At 43.5% G+C, this 10,909-nt stretch overlaps 1 long non-coding RNA gene across 3 annotated transcripts; it reads right to left on the bottom strand.

The window, feature by feature from the left end:
* Positions 1 to 936: 936 nt before the first annotated feature.
* On the bottom strand, positions 937 to 3,138 carry LOC124654172. Of its 3 annotated transcripts, none has more exons than XR_006988238.1 (4): positions 3,042 to 3,138; positions 1,693 to 1,785; positions 1,412 to 1,612; positions 937 to 1,259 (listed from the first exon to the last, which is right to left on the bottom strand). It is a non-coding gene; the product is annotated as an uncharacterized LOC124654172 (long non-coding RNA). The 3 variants fall into 3 exon arrangements; XR_006988239.1 differs by having other exon boundaries at positions 937 to 1,226; XR_006988240.1 differs by having other exon boundaries at positions 937 to 1,222.
* Between the last annotated feature and the right edge of the window lie 7,771 nt (positions 3,139 to 10,909).

Genomic DNA, 10,909 nt, shown 5'->3' with positions numbered 1-10,909 from the left:
TGCCAGATCTTTTGAGTACCAAAAACAACAGCTGATTTGAGCGCACTTGATTGGACATGTTCAACAAAAAATTGCCTGAATGCTAGCGCCACAGTCAATAATTTTTTAAGGAATGAAAGTTTGGAACCTCCAAGAACAGAGATCACTTCCATTTACAAGCAACATATCCTCCCACAAAGCAAATCTTGTGTAGAGGAATAATAACCAAACCTTCAAAGTGGAAACATAGTCTTTTAGTCATTTTTGTCAAGCGATGAATAAATGAGTAGAGGCATGTGTTTCCTAGTTTAATTTCATAGTATGAAAACTAAATCGCTTCAACAGGCTGCTCATCTAAGTACTATATACACGCATCTATGATTAACCCTTTCCATTGATGATGACACGTACAATAATTAGAGCATGAAAACATTAGGGACTGCAGATCATCTCAGCAGACATGTCCTGTCCTAAATCATATCTACTTCCATAAGAAGCATGTGCTATCTTTATAGAAGGCATGAATAAATAAGAGAACAGATCAACCAATCAGATCCGGGCTACAAGTTGTTCTGTTTATGGTCACTGGCAGGCAATTCCCTCCACAAAATAATGTAAGACCACCGCAGAACAAATATGCCGCTGTTATATATAAAATAAGCAAGACCGGAGGAACCAACACAACATAGAAAGATCATGAAATTAAATATTACCACAATAATCATCAAAGGGGAAAAATAACTTGAGAAAGCGTCCAATAACTGCATAGGAAATCACAGAGAGAGAAAGGGACATATAGACATACCGTAAGAGATCATAGCAGACATGGGATGACAGGAACACCTGGATCCAAAGACCTAAATTAGTAATGGCGTGAGATCATGCAACACACGATCACATAGAGAAGAAAAATAAAACCGTTTAACTAAAATACACATACCACATTCTTTTGTGTGCTATTGCGTCGTCGTCTCACCGATCAGACCTGCTGAGCTAACCTCATCTAAAGAATTATTCAGTTCAGGAGTTGCTTGACTGTCTTTGATTTTGTAAGATTGCATGACTGGTCATGCTGCAGTTTCTTCATCACCGGAAGTTCCTTCATTGCCATTAGAGGCTTCTCCACATTCTTATTCCACACGAGCAGGACCATTAGAAGACCCTGCATGGCTTGCACCGCTATAGTAACTTTGGCTTATTTAGATGCTCCTCCAGACTTTTTTTGTTGCAAGCATCCAGATCACTGTCTTCATCATTGAGAAGTTGATTACCATCAAAATCTAAAAATGTATTCACCAAATTTTTATGCCAAGAATGCCAAAAACGACATACATGAATCAAAAACAGGAAATGGAATACTTCCCGGTTCAACATAATACCTACTCAGGCATCCTTGCCCAGCAAAGAGTGCACTAATAGACAAGTATCGTACCTTATAATGATCACATGGGTCAAGGATCATCCATATAATGAAGCCACCCAGCTGCCATGTTTGATCTTTTGCACGAACTCAATCATAAAGAGCAGCCATCCATCTTTGTATTTCACGATGTGTAAATTTGGAAGTTATAATTCAACCAACAGAAATTGCATTTTTCTTCTGCTTGAACACAAGGATACTATCTACAGGATACTGCAAAACGGCTAACAACAATTGAATCAAAGCAAACTTTAAACTACTGCAAAAATAAATAGAAAATGGCATTGACAAACCTCTAACTTCTTTGTTCCAAAATCCAAATCTTGAATCGGAAGCCAGTAAACTGCACTTGCCATACTGAATCATGTGATATAGCTGCCATTTGTCTGAATACCCAACAAAGATATCATTATTTGTAAAATCTTCAAAGAAAAATAGGTATTGCTCATGATTTTCAACCAATATGTTAACACGCATAGTACGTGTCAGCTCTAGCTAAAGTGTATGCTAACCATTGACTTTGAATTGAATGTCTACTTGTCGAAAAATATATATCTGCAAGCTGCAGAATCATATATATGCAAGCCACATGAACATAGATCATATATAGCATGCAACCGAAAATTGCAAACTGATAACCGGGATAAGAGAAAAGTTAATCCTATTCTTCTTTTGCTTAGAAAAACACAAATATGAATATGAGCAGCGAACCTCAACTTATATCTTTTGTGTCAAGTAAAAAACTGAACCAAGCTCTTTGGATCTACGCAAACAAAAAGAAAGATAAACATGTCCAAAAGGCAAAATACAGAAAAGGGATCAATTTCGACAGGGCAAAAAACCAATCTGCACAGATAATATATCTACAAACAACAATCTCGGCAAACTCTTATGACTTATCCTATGCGGCAAAAAGAACTTCCAGTCTAGCTAAGAATAATATGTGCCGCCCACAACGGCATGACAAATAAAGAGACCAAGAGAGAGTTAAGATATTAAAACTTCCAGGAAGGTCCTAGCACTTGGATTTCCAGCTGCGACATTCTAAAACCACATTATTGGTGTCGGCTGGCCGTATCAGAAGTACTGGAGTTAAAGGTAGAGTTATGTCAAATTATTACAGGCATACACAAGAATTAGGTTTGGCCTTAGCAGTCAAAGCATGATAACTGAATGCAATGGAAAATGGTAACACAGTTCTCCCATTTAATCTGGCACACAAAACACCTACAGCTCTTTACCTACAATATCTTTAACCAGTGAGACCGACTTTTGCAAACCATATTTTCTGTGACAGTTGAACCGTAAGAACAAAGATGTACAACAGACTGGAGAGGTTGCACAAAAAAAGAGGAATGCACAAATAAGTGACAAAAATAGAAATGTACCAACTACCTAAAAGTGTTTAATTAGAGTGGGGAATAGCTCTGGAAATGAGGCAATTGAGTGTGATGCCGTTGTCATCTTGTGTACTCAATACAGAGAGAGACAATTTGTAAACTCAATTCAGTATTTAGCAACAACAATTTACTTAAATAGCAGCTGGGTCAAGCGACATGCAATTACTTTAATAACAGGTGGCTAAAAAAATAACTACCTAAGTTTGTATAGCGATGGAAGGGGGAGGCGGGGAGCTGCCAACCTTTCACGATAGTCCTGCCAGGAATAGCCTAGTGAGAAAGAAGCAATGGTCGGGATCAAACAAGTAGCATCCACAAACCATATGTCACTACGACAACGCTACATAGCAGAATTTCCACACAATGAATCAACACGCTAACAAAGGAAAGCACAAAAACGACGGAAGCTTGGAGACAAACCTCAACCGGGCTGCAGAAAAATGGTGAATCAGGCGCACAAGCTAGAAGGCCTAAATATACATCGCCAATTCTTGATGTTTCCAAATCTCCATCTTAAACTGACTAAATCCTGCAGTAAAGAAAAAAGTCACATATGACATAAGGCATACATCGGTTCTTAATTGCAGAAAAGGGGTTGCTTATCTTAGATCCAAAGATAGTATATATTCCCATAAAAAATAGATGCATCCGAATTATCTCTGTCCTGAAAGACCCAAACTGAATACATGTTCTTAGCAAAAGAGGTGCATTAATATTATCTACATTGTTACAGTATTCATTACTGGAAACAATTCTACATAGCTTTTCTTATATTCATACACAGCAACACATACATGTCCATGGACAGGAAGTATATACCTGATTTGCAAAAGCCCCATAGTGAGAAGTGGAAATGAGGACAGGAAGATGACAAATCCCCTTCCCATCGCTGCATAGCCAAGGGGAAAATCAGCAAAAAAAGCATTCAGCCAGGCAGCAGCAAATCAAGCAAGCACGCAGCGGCAGCATAGCTAGGCAAGACGAGATGGGAGCAAGCACGACGGGAGCAAGAAGTTACCTCGCTAATGGTGACGGGCGACTCCAGGTGGCGGCGGCGCGCGAGACTCTAAGAGGCATCAGCCCGGATACCGGCGAGGCCCTTCTGGCCGCTCCAGGCGGCCTGCCATGGTCGCCGCCGCCGCCCACGAGGCATGGTCGCCTGGATGATGCGAGGCCCACCTGGAGGGCTGGCACGACGGCGCGGACGAGCTTGGGATCGCCATGGATCCGGGGACGGGCCGGTGGTGGGCGAGCAACAACTGGACAGCACCGCCGCCGCCGGCGGCGGCTGCTGCTCGGCCACCCGCGCGGTCCGTAACCTCCATGGTCGTCGCTGGCCACCACCTCGGAACCCTTCTCGCGGGAGGAGAAGATCCAGCAGTGAGGCTGAGGCGCCCCCAGCTCGCGCCGGCGAGTTCGCCCAGCGACCTTCTGGCCTCTCAAGCGCTCGCCTCCACCATTCGCAAGCCCGACCCAGAGCGACGGGCAGAGGATGCGGGAGGAGAAGTACCGGTGGCGGCGGCTAGGGTTTTGAGAAGTGGAGTTAGAGGGGAAGCGGGGAAGGGAGTGGGTGTGGGTGGCGGCTCTTCCCATGGCAAGGAGGCCATGACCAGCGACGCCGGAAAAGCCCTGTACCCGGCGTCGCCTCGCCGTTCGCCACGCGCGTACGGACTGAGAAGGGAGGACAGAAATGAGGCATGAAAAGATGACAAAATTACCCCTTTTTTTAGGGTAAAAATCGTAATTACCCCTGGTGTGCAAGAATGTTTAAAGAGATCTACACACTAAATAATAAATAATAATAGATATATCTAAATTTTAATAAATCTCACATAAGTTTTATGGGACGGAGGGAGTACTTGGTAAGTCTATAACCTTCTTAATTAGTACAAGAGTAAAATACATGGCGGGTACTCAAACTTATCGGCGGGGTTCAGATTAGTCACCGCTACTCAGAGAATACCAAATTACGGTCACTGAATACGATTTAGAGGGTCATAGATGGGTCACCGGCTCCGAGGAGCACGATGTATTTGTCGACGTGGCATTCACCACCCACATGTCAGCATACAAAGCGAGGTCCCGGCAGTGTTTTGTTTTTGCAGAAAACATCCTCTTACGTTTGGGAATTGCAGAAACAGTTGCCGTTCGTCCGCTCTAGCACGAATCCGGCGAGTTCTGCTCCCCTTCTCCCCACGCCGGCGCTGCCCACCTCTCCACCCGCTCTCCAACCAGCCTCGCCGCTCAAGAACGGCGGCGCGCGATCGAATCAGCAGCCGTCTCTGATTTTTAAACTGCTGAGGCGAGCAAGTGGTACTGGAATCAAATGGTTGATCAGCAATATCTTTGCACAGGAAGCATAAAAGTGGCAGGAGTAACCATATCTAGCAGAAATCCACTGCTAGGGTCACAACAACTACCTAGCCATACACAAAAGCTAGCCAAACATTTATATCATCAGTCGAGAGAGTTCAACAACAAGTGGAGGTGCCAACTATAGTTGGTTTCCATCCAAACTTGTATAAATAAAATAAAAAATTATCACTGGATCAGCGGTTCATTCCTTATGTTTGAATTTAAGAAGCAAAGCTTCACAGACATGCAAAATCAGCAACAGCAAGCCTACACAGATGATACATATGTATCATATGGATTATCAGCCAACAGTCATGCTTTTACAAGCATAAGCACTCACCGCTACATGGTTAGGAGCTTCTTAAACCAAGCAGCAGCATAATTCAGTATAGAACACATGTATATAAGAATCCAATAAGCATATGTACATGCATATGATGATCACAGGATCATCCAAGGCCAACAAATACAAACAGTAGCTGTGGTGACCCTGCATACCACTGCATGTTGTAGTATGCTAGTCGTTGATATAACATTCACGAAGTACCAATCCGCAAATATTACATCCCTCTGAGTAGTACAACAGAACATAGCAGGTCCATAACTCATTCATTTATTATTACAAGCCATATATACATATCATCTCGGGGTTCCTCTTGGGTCCTAAGAGGAATACTCATGGGTTCGAGGTGAACCCGACTTAACTTACGATGTAGAAGTCTTAGTAAGTTATACATTTATTCTTATCGAGCAGTTAAGTACTAAGTGTTTGTACTGCTCGGCTACTACTACGATCAGCTAAGTCTACACTTGTTCTCCTCTGGAACCCTCCCCGGTTCCGTAGACGATGAGGTAATCCACTCCTTCTACACCTCCGGAGAGGTCTGGTTCTTCATAGCAGATGTCCTCTGCTCCTTGGTTGTCGTTGTCCTCCTCAAGTCGATTCAGACAATCTAAGCAGGGGATTTAAGAGTGGTATGAGTACGAGCGTACTCAACAAGTTCATTATAGAAAAGAGGTGTTTAATGCTCTAGCTACGATATCAGACCAGAAAGTCTAATACCAATGCAGGTTTTGATAACCATTTCTTCAAGAGGTTGCTTTTATTCATAAGAACTATATCCGTCAGCCTTCACCGGTTTACTAAAACTTCATGGAGTTCCTTTCCGGCAGCGTTCGGAGTTCCAAATCCCGGAACAGGGAGTGACAGGTCACGATTCATTACACTTTGCAGAGGTGTGTTGCTTTACCCATAACAGATCTTAACTTTGGTGCCAACCGGGCAGCTTTCCCGACCACACTTCCTTTGGTGTGAGGCCCGGTATAAGGTCTAGCCAATCATGTTCCTCCGCTACCTCGAACACCCACCCTTTGTTGCAATTCCGACCTTGGGTTCTCGCCGGCCAGCGTATCCATAGGATACCATCCGACCTCAACTATTACCAGGTCGCAACCATGGTCCTTCGTCGGTCGTTGCAACCCCTCATAGACCGCATTACCGTGGGGAATTAGAATGGGATCCCCACCCTTCGGTTGCTCTCGAAGATACAACTGCTACGGTAAGCGCATCTGTTGATGAACGAGAGGTGGAAACACTTTTGACTATTCCGTCCCACTCCAAATCTTATGGTTAACACGGGTATTACAGCACAAGAATCACTAGACGACATTTGTTGTTTAATCCTAGATGGATATAAACCCATTGCAATGGAACCTCCACCATGTCAACACATTCCATGGTTCCATTGCCAACCACATAGTCATATTCATAGTTATGAAAGTAGTGCTTTTGCTTTTCATGCAGGAGTGATAAGTATAGTACTTTGCAAGTAAATTGGTAAAAATACTCAAATGACATGAGCAAGCGATGAACTTGCCTGGCAACTGCGATGTAATGCAGTTGGATGCTTTGGATTGACCCTGATCCTCTGTTGCTGAAAAATAGCATCATTGTCCGATAAGGGCAATGGTTAAAGACGCAATTATGCATGAGTCAGCTTTTAGGGTTTGTTCCCCTTTCCCGATGCTTTGTTATTTCATGTAAGAGGTAATTACTAAGAATGATTTAGGGATACTCTGTTTAGGGTAAAATACTACCTTGAAATGTTGTCAAGGTGTTTTTAAAGTCCAAATGAATTTATGGACTTATTTTCATTACTGAAAATATAAAGTGTTATTCAAATGATTATAATACTCATCAAATTAGGACTTAATCTTATTTGTCTCCAAAAATTCCCTTTAATATTTTATTATGATAGAGAATTTTATACTGAGTGGTTTTCATATTTTTCTTTATTTTTTTAGAGTTATTAAACATTTTCTTTTAATTTTCGAAGTTAACAGTTTTATCAAAATTGTGAAAGGACTCTTTTGCCCCTGGGCCCACCTGTCAGTGGAGCCCAGCGGTTAGGTCAAACCCGAGCCGCTCGTCCGGCTCGGTCGGCCCACTCGCCCCTTCCTCTCTCTCTCGCAGAACCCTAATCCCCTCGCTCGCTCTGGCGACCCGTGTCGCCTCCGCCGTCGCCGAATTATTCCGGCCGTCTCCGGCCAGCTCCGGCGACGCGGTTGGTTGCAAAAGGACCGCCTCTCGACGGCGAACCCGATGGTCCGCGTCGGTCTGGCCCTCGTTGCCTCCTCTGCTCGCCCCCAACACATCTGCACGCACGGCCGCACGGATCCGTGGTGCTCCGTCGCTCGCCAGCGTTCCTGGCGCGATGGTGACGCCGTGATGATGCTGGCGTTGCAGCGAGGCTGTGGCCTGGCTTGGCTTGGCCTGGCGCCGTCGTTCGCCCGGCGTGTGCCGCCGTGCCGCCATGGCCGTGCTCATTTCCGCTTCGCCTGTAAGTGTTCCCCTCCTCTCTCTCTCTCTCACCTGGTCTTCCTCCTCCTCCACTAGATGCCTTGGCGTCCAGGTGGTGGTGTTGCTGCTGCTCCTGCGTCTATGTGCTCTGCGCCATGCTACTGCTTGTGCTGACATGGTGTGCTAGCCTCGCTCGCTCTATGTGCCATGGTTACTAGCCGCTACTCGCTTTACTAGCCCTGTTCTATGCTTTGCTGATGCTTATTCCATGTACTTGCTTACTGTCTCTGTTCATTCCTGTGGTTGTGCATGCTACTATCTATCTAGATGCTCATCTGAGCAACCCTAGCCATTGCTGTTGCTTAATTACTTGTGCTATGCTAATGTTCTGGCCCCCCTGGCTCAGTACTGTAAGTAGTTCTTGCTTATAGCAAGTGCCGGTGCCTCTGGTGGTTTGTTCATTGTGTTCTAATTCATGGAAATGCTCAACTGAGCATGATGGTTGGCTAGACAGCTCCCTCTCTTGATGATGTGCTTATGGATACAATTCACCTGCATATATTTATTTATCTGTGATATATGAGTTGATTAATTGTGGCTCTGGATGATCATTTGATCACCAAGACCTCCTGTTGGTTCTGGTATATGCATGAGTTCAATTCTCCTCGCTCATCGTTATTGCTTAGGCTTAGCTCTAGCATGCTCTGTCAAGCCCTGATGATCATATGATCATCAATTGCTTGATAAATGGCTGCTGTACCATGCTGGTGTCTCACTGATGCTCTCCCTTGTGTCTGTGTGACACACATGCATATGCTGGTGTATGCTTATGCCAATTCCAGCACCTGGTGTTGCTTGCAGTGATCATCTGGATCATTTGCAAGGGTCTGGTGTACTTTTAATTATGCATCTCATTTATATGTGTAATCTAGCTTGATTGAATAGATAAATGAGGTGAACTCGCTAGCGATGATGATCCTATTAACTGAATAATTGAAGCTAGATGGATGCCAACCATCGGTTGGGAACCCTAGCTCACTTCTGAACCCTATTGGGTGATGATGTAGTGACTTAGTGTGTTGGTCTGTGGGTTTGAGGTGGCCCTGACAGCTCTTTGGTGCTGTCCAAGGGTGGCTCCCCCTCTGTGGCTTTGCTGTGGCTCTCACATGCGATCTAGTTGATCCTTGATTGGATTTACAGTGGCTTTTGATGTTGACAACATGAATACACACTATATTGTCTATCTGTCTGATGGTGTAACTAGTTATAGGTGCTAGGTGACTTTGGCTGGCTAGATAGGATCATATCCATGCTTGGATTTCCTTGGTTATGCCACCGATTTGGCATAACCAGTGTTCCCTTGGGTGATTTCCTATTGGCTTCTCCCATATTTGCTTGCACCAAATGGCTAGTAGCCAGATGATGATACAAACAGGGTTTCTACCCATTTTTGCTTCTATGATTGATGCATATGCTTATTTATGAGCAAAACAGTTGCTTGCTCATGTTTATCTTTGTATACCTCACTCCAGCTCCTAGAAAGGTGTTGGTGTAGAGGATTTGCTTCTGGATGGTTGGTTTGCTTGCCCTGCACCTCCTGGCTAGCTTGTGCTTGATTCCCTCCTTGTGGCTTGCTCTACAACAACAGTTCTTGGTGGAACTGTTCTGGATGGTTTGGCTGGTTTGGAAGGCTTTGGTGTTCTTCCTGTTCTACAAGTTCTTGTAGTTCTTACCCTTGGAGATCCTGTCGATGGATTTCTAGGGTTTGTTGGTGAAAACCTTTTATACTGGCCCTCCTTTTACTCCTTTGGTCGACAGCAGTGCATGTACTGGGGTTCTTCTCCCCTGGCTGTGTGTGTGTGTGGAGGGCATGCAGCTCTCCTTGTGAGCTGCCTATGTGTTTCACAGGTTGGGACTTGGTCCATGGCTTGGCTCTCCGGGCAGTGTTGAGATTATCCTCTCAATTCACTTGTTTTGCTAACCTGCCAAGTGGCTTTGCCATTTGGCCTAACCTTAATTTATGTTTGTTGTCTTTGATTGCAGGAATGAATTGGATGATCAAAAGAAGATCATTCTGGTGTTGATCAAGAATTCTTGAAGATTAACTTGTCTAGTTTAGAATTATGTATTACTTGTAATGTTCCTTTCTATTTTGTTTCCATTTATCCAATTACTGTAATGTATTGTAATATTCATAATCCATTTTGGGATATTGTAAGTTGACAATGTATCTTGTGTGGTTATCAATAAAGCTCAAGTTTTCCTTAATGAGCTTTATATATTTGATGTACTATTTTATATACTTGAATATCTATTTATTTAATAAATTATCTCAATTTGAATTATGATATATTCAATTGAATTTTGAAATTCAAACATAACTTATTTGAATTCAATCATGCAGCTTAATTTGAGATGCCATGTTCCCTTCTCTTCTCGAAAACCCTACTTAAGTTAGTTGAGGTCCAAATTTATCGCACTCTCGAAACCCTAACCCTGTAAGGTGTCGAGAGAGAAACTTTTCCCCCATAAGATGCAGTTTTTCTTTAAAAGCGCGAAATTTCCCCAGATTTTACGATGCAATGCACATCCCTTTCTAAAATCTACCCCTCGATCGTCTCTAAACCTGGGATATTACAGCCTTTCCCCCTTAAAGAAAACTTCGTCCCGAAGTTGTGGTTGTAATACCTGAACAGTTCTAGATATGACTTCCTTAAATCTTCTTCCTTCTCCCAGGTGGCTTCTCTCTCAGGATGATGCTTCCACTGAATCTTGCAGTACTTAATTGCTCTATTCCTGAGCTGTTTCCAATTTTCCTAGAGAATCTTTGTTGGCTTCTCGATACAGGTCAAATCTGGTTGTAGTTCTAGCTCATCATGAGATACTGGCTCATCTGGGGTCTTCAAACATTTTATGAGTTGAGACACATGGAATACATTGTGTACTTGAGCTAAC

Source organism: Lolium rigidum, chromosome 5 (genome assembly GCF_022539505.1).
Source record: "Lolium rigidum isolate FL_2022 chromosome 5, APGP_CSIRO_Lrig_0.1, whole genome shotgun sequence".
In the NCBI taxonomy this organism is placed as follows: domain Eukaryota; kingdom Viridiplantae; phylum Streptophyta; class Magnoliopsida; order Poales; family Poaceae; genus Lolium; species Lolium rigidum.
The sequence above is the reverse complement of the archived record's forward strand: the minus strand, read 5'-3'. Positions and strand labels throughout refer to the sequence as shown.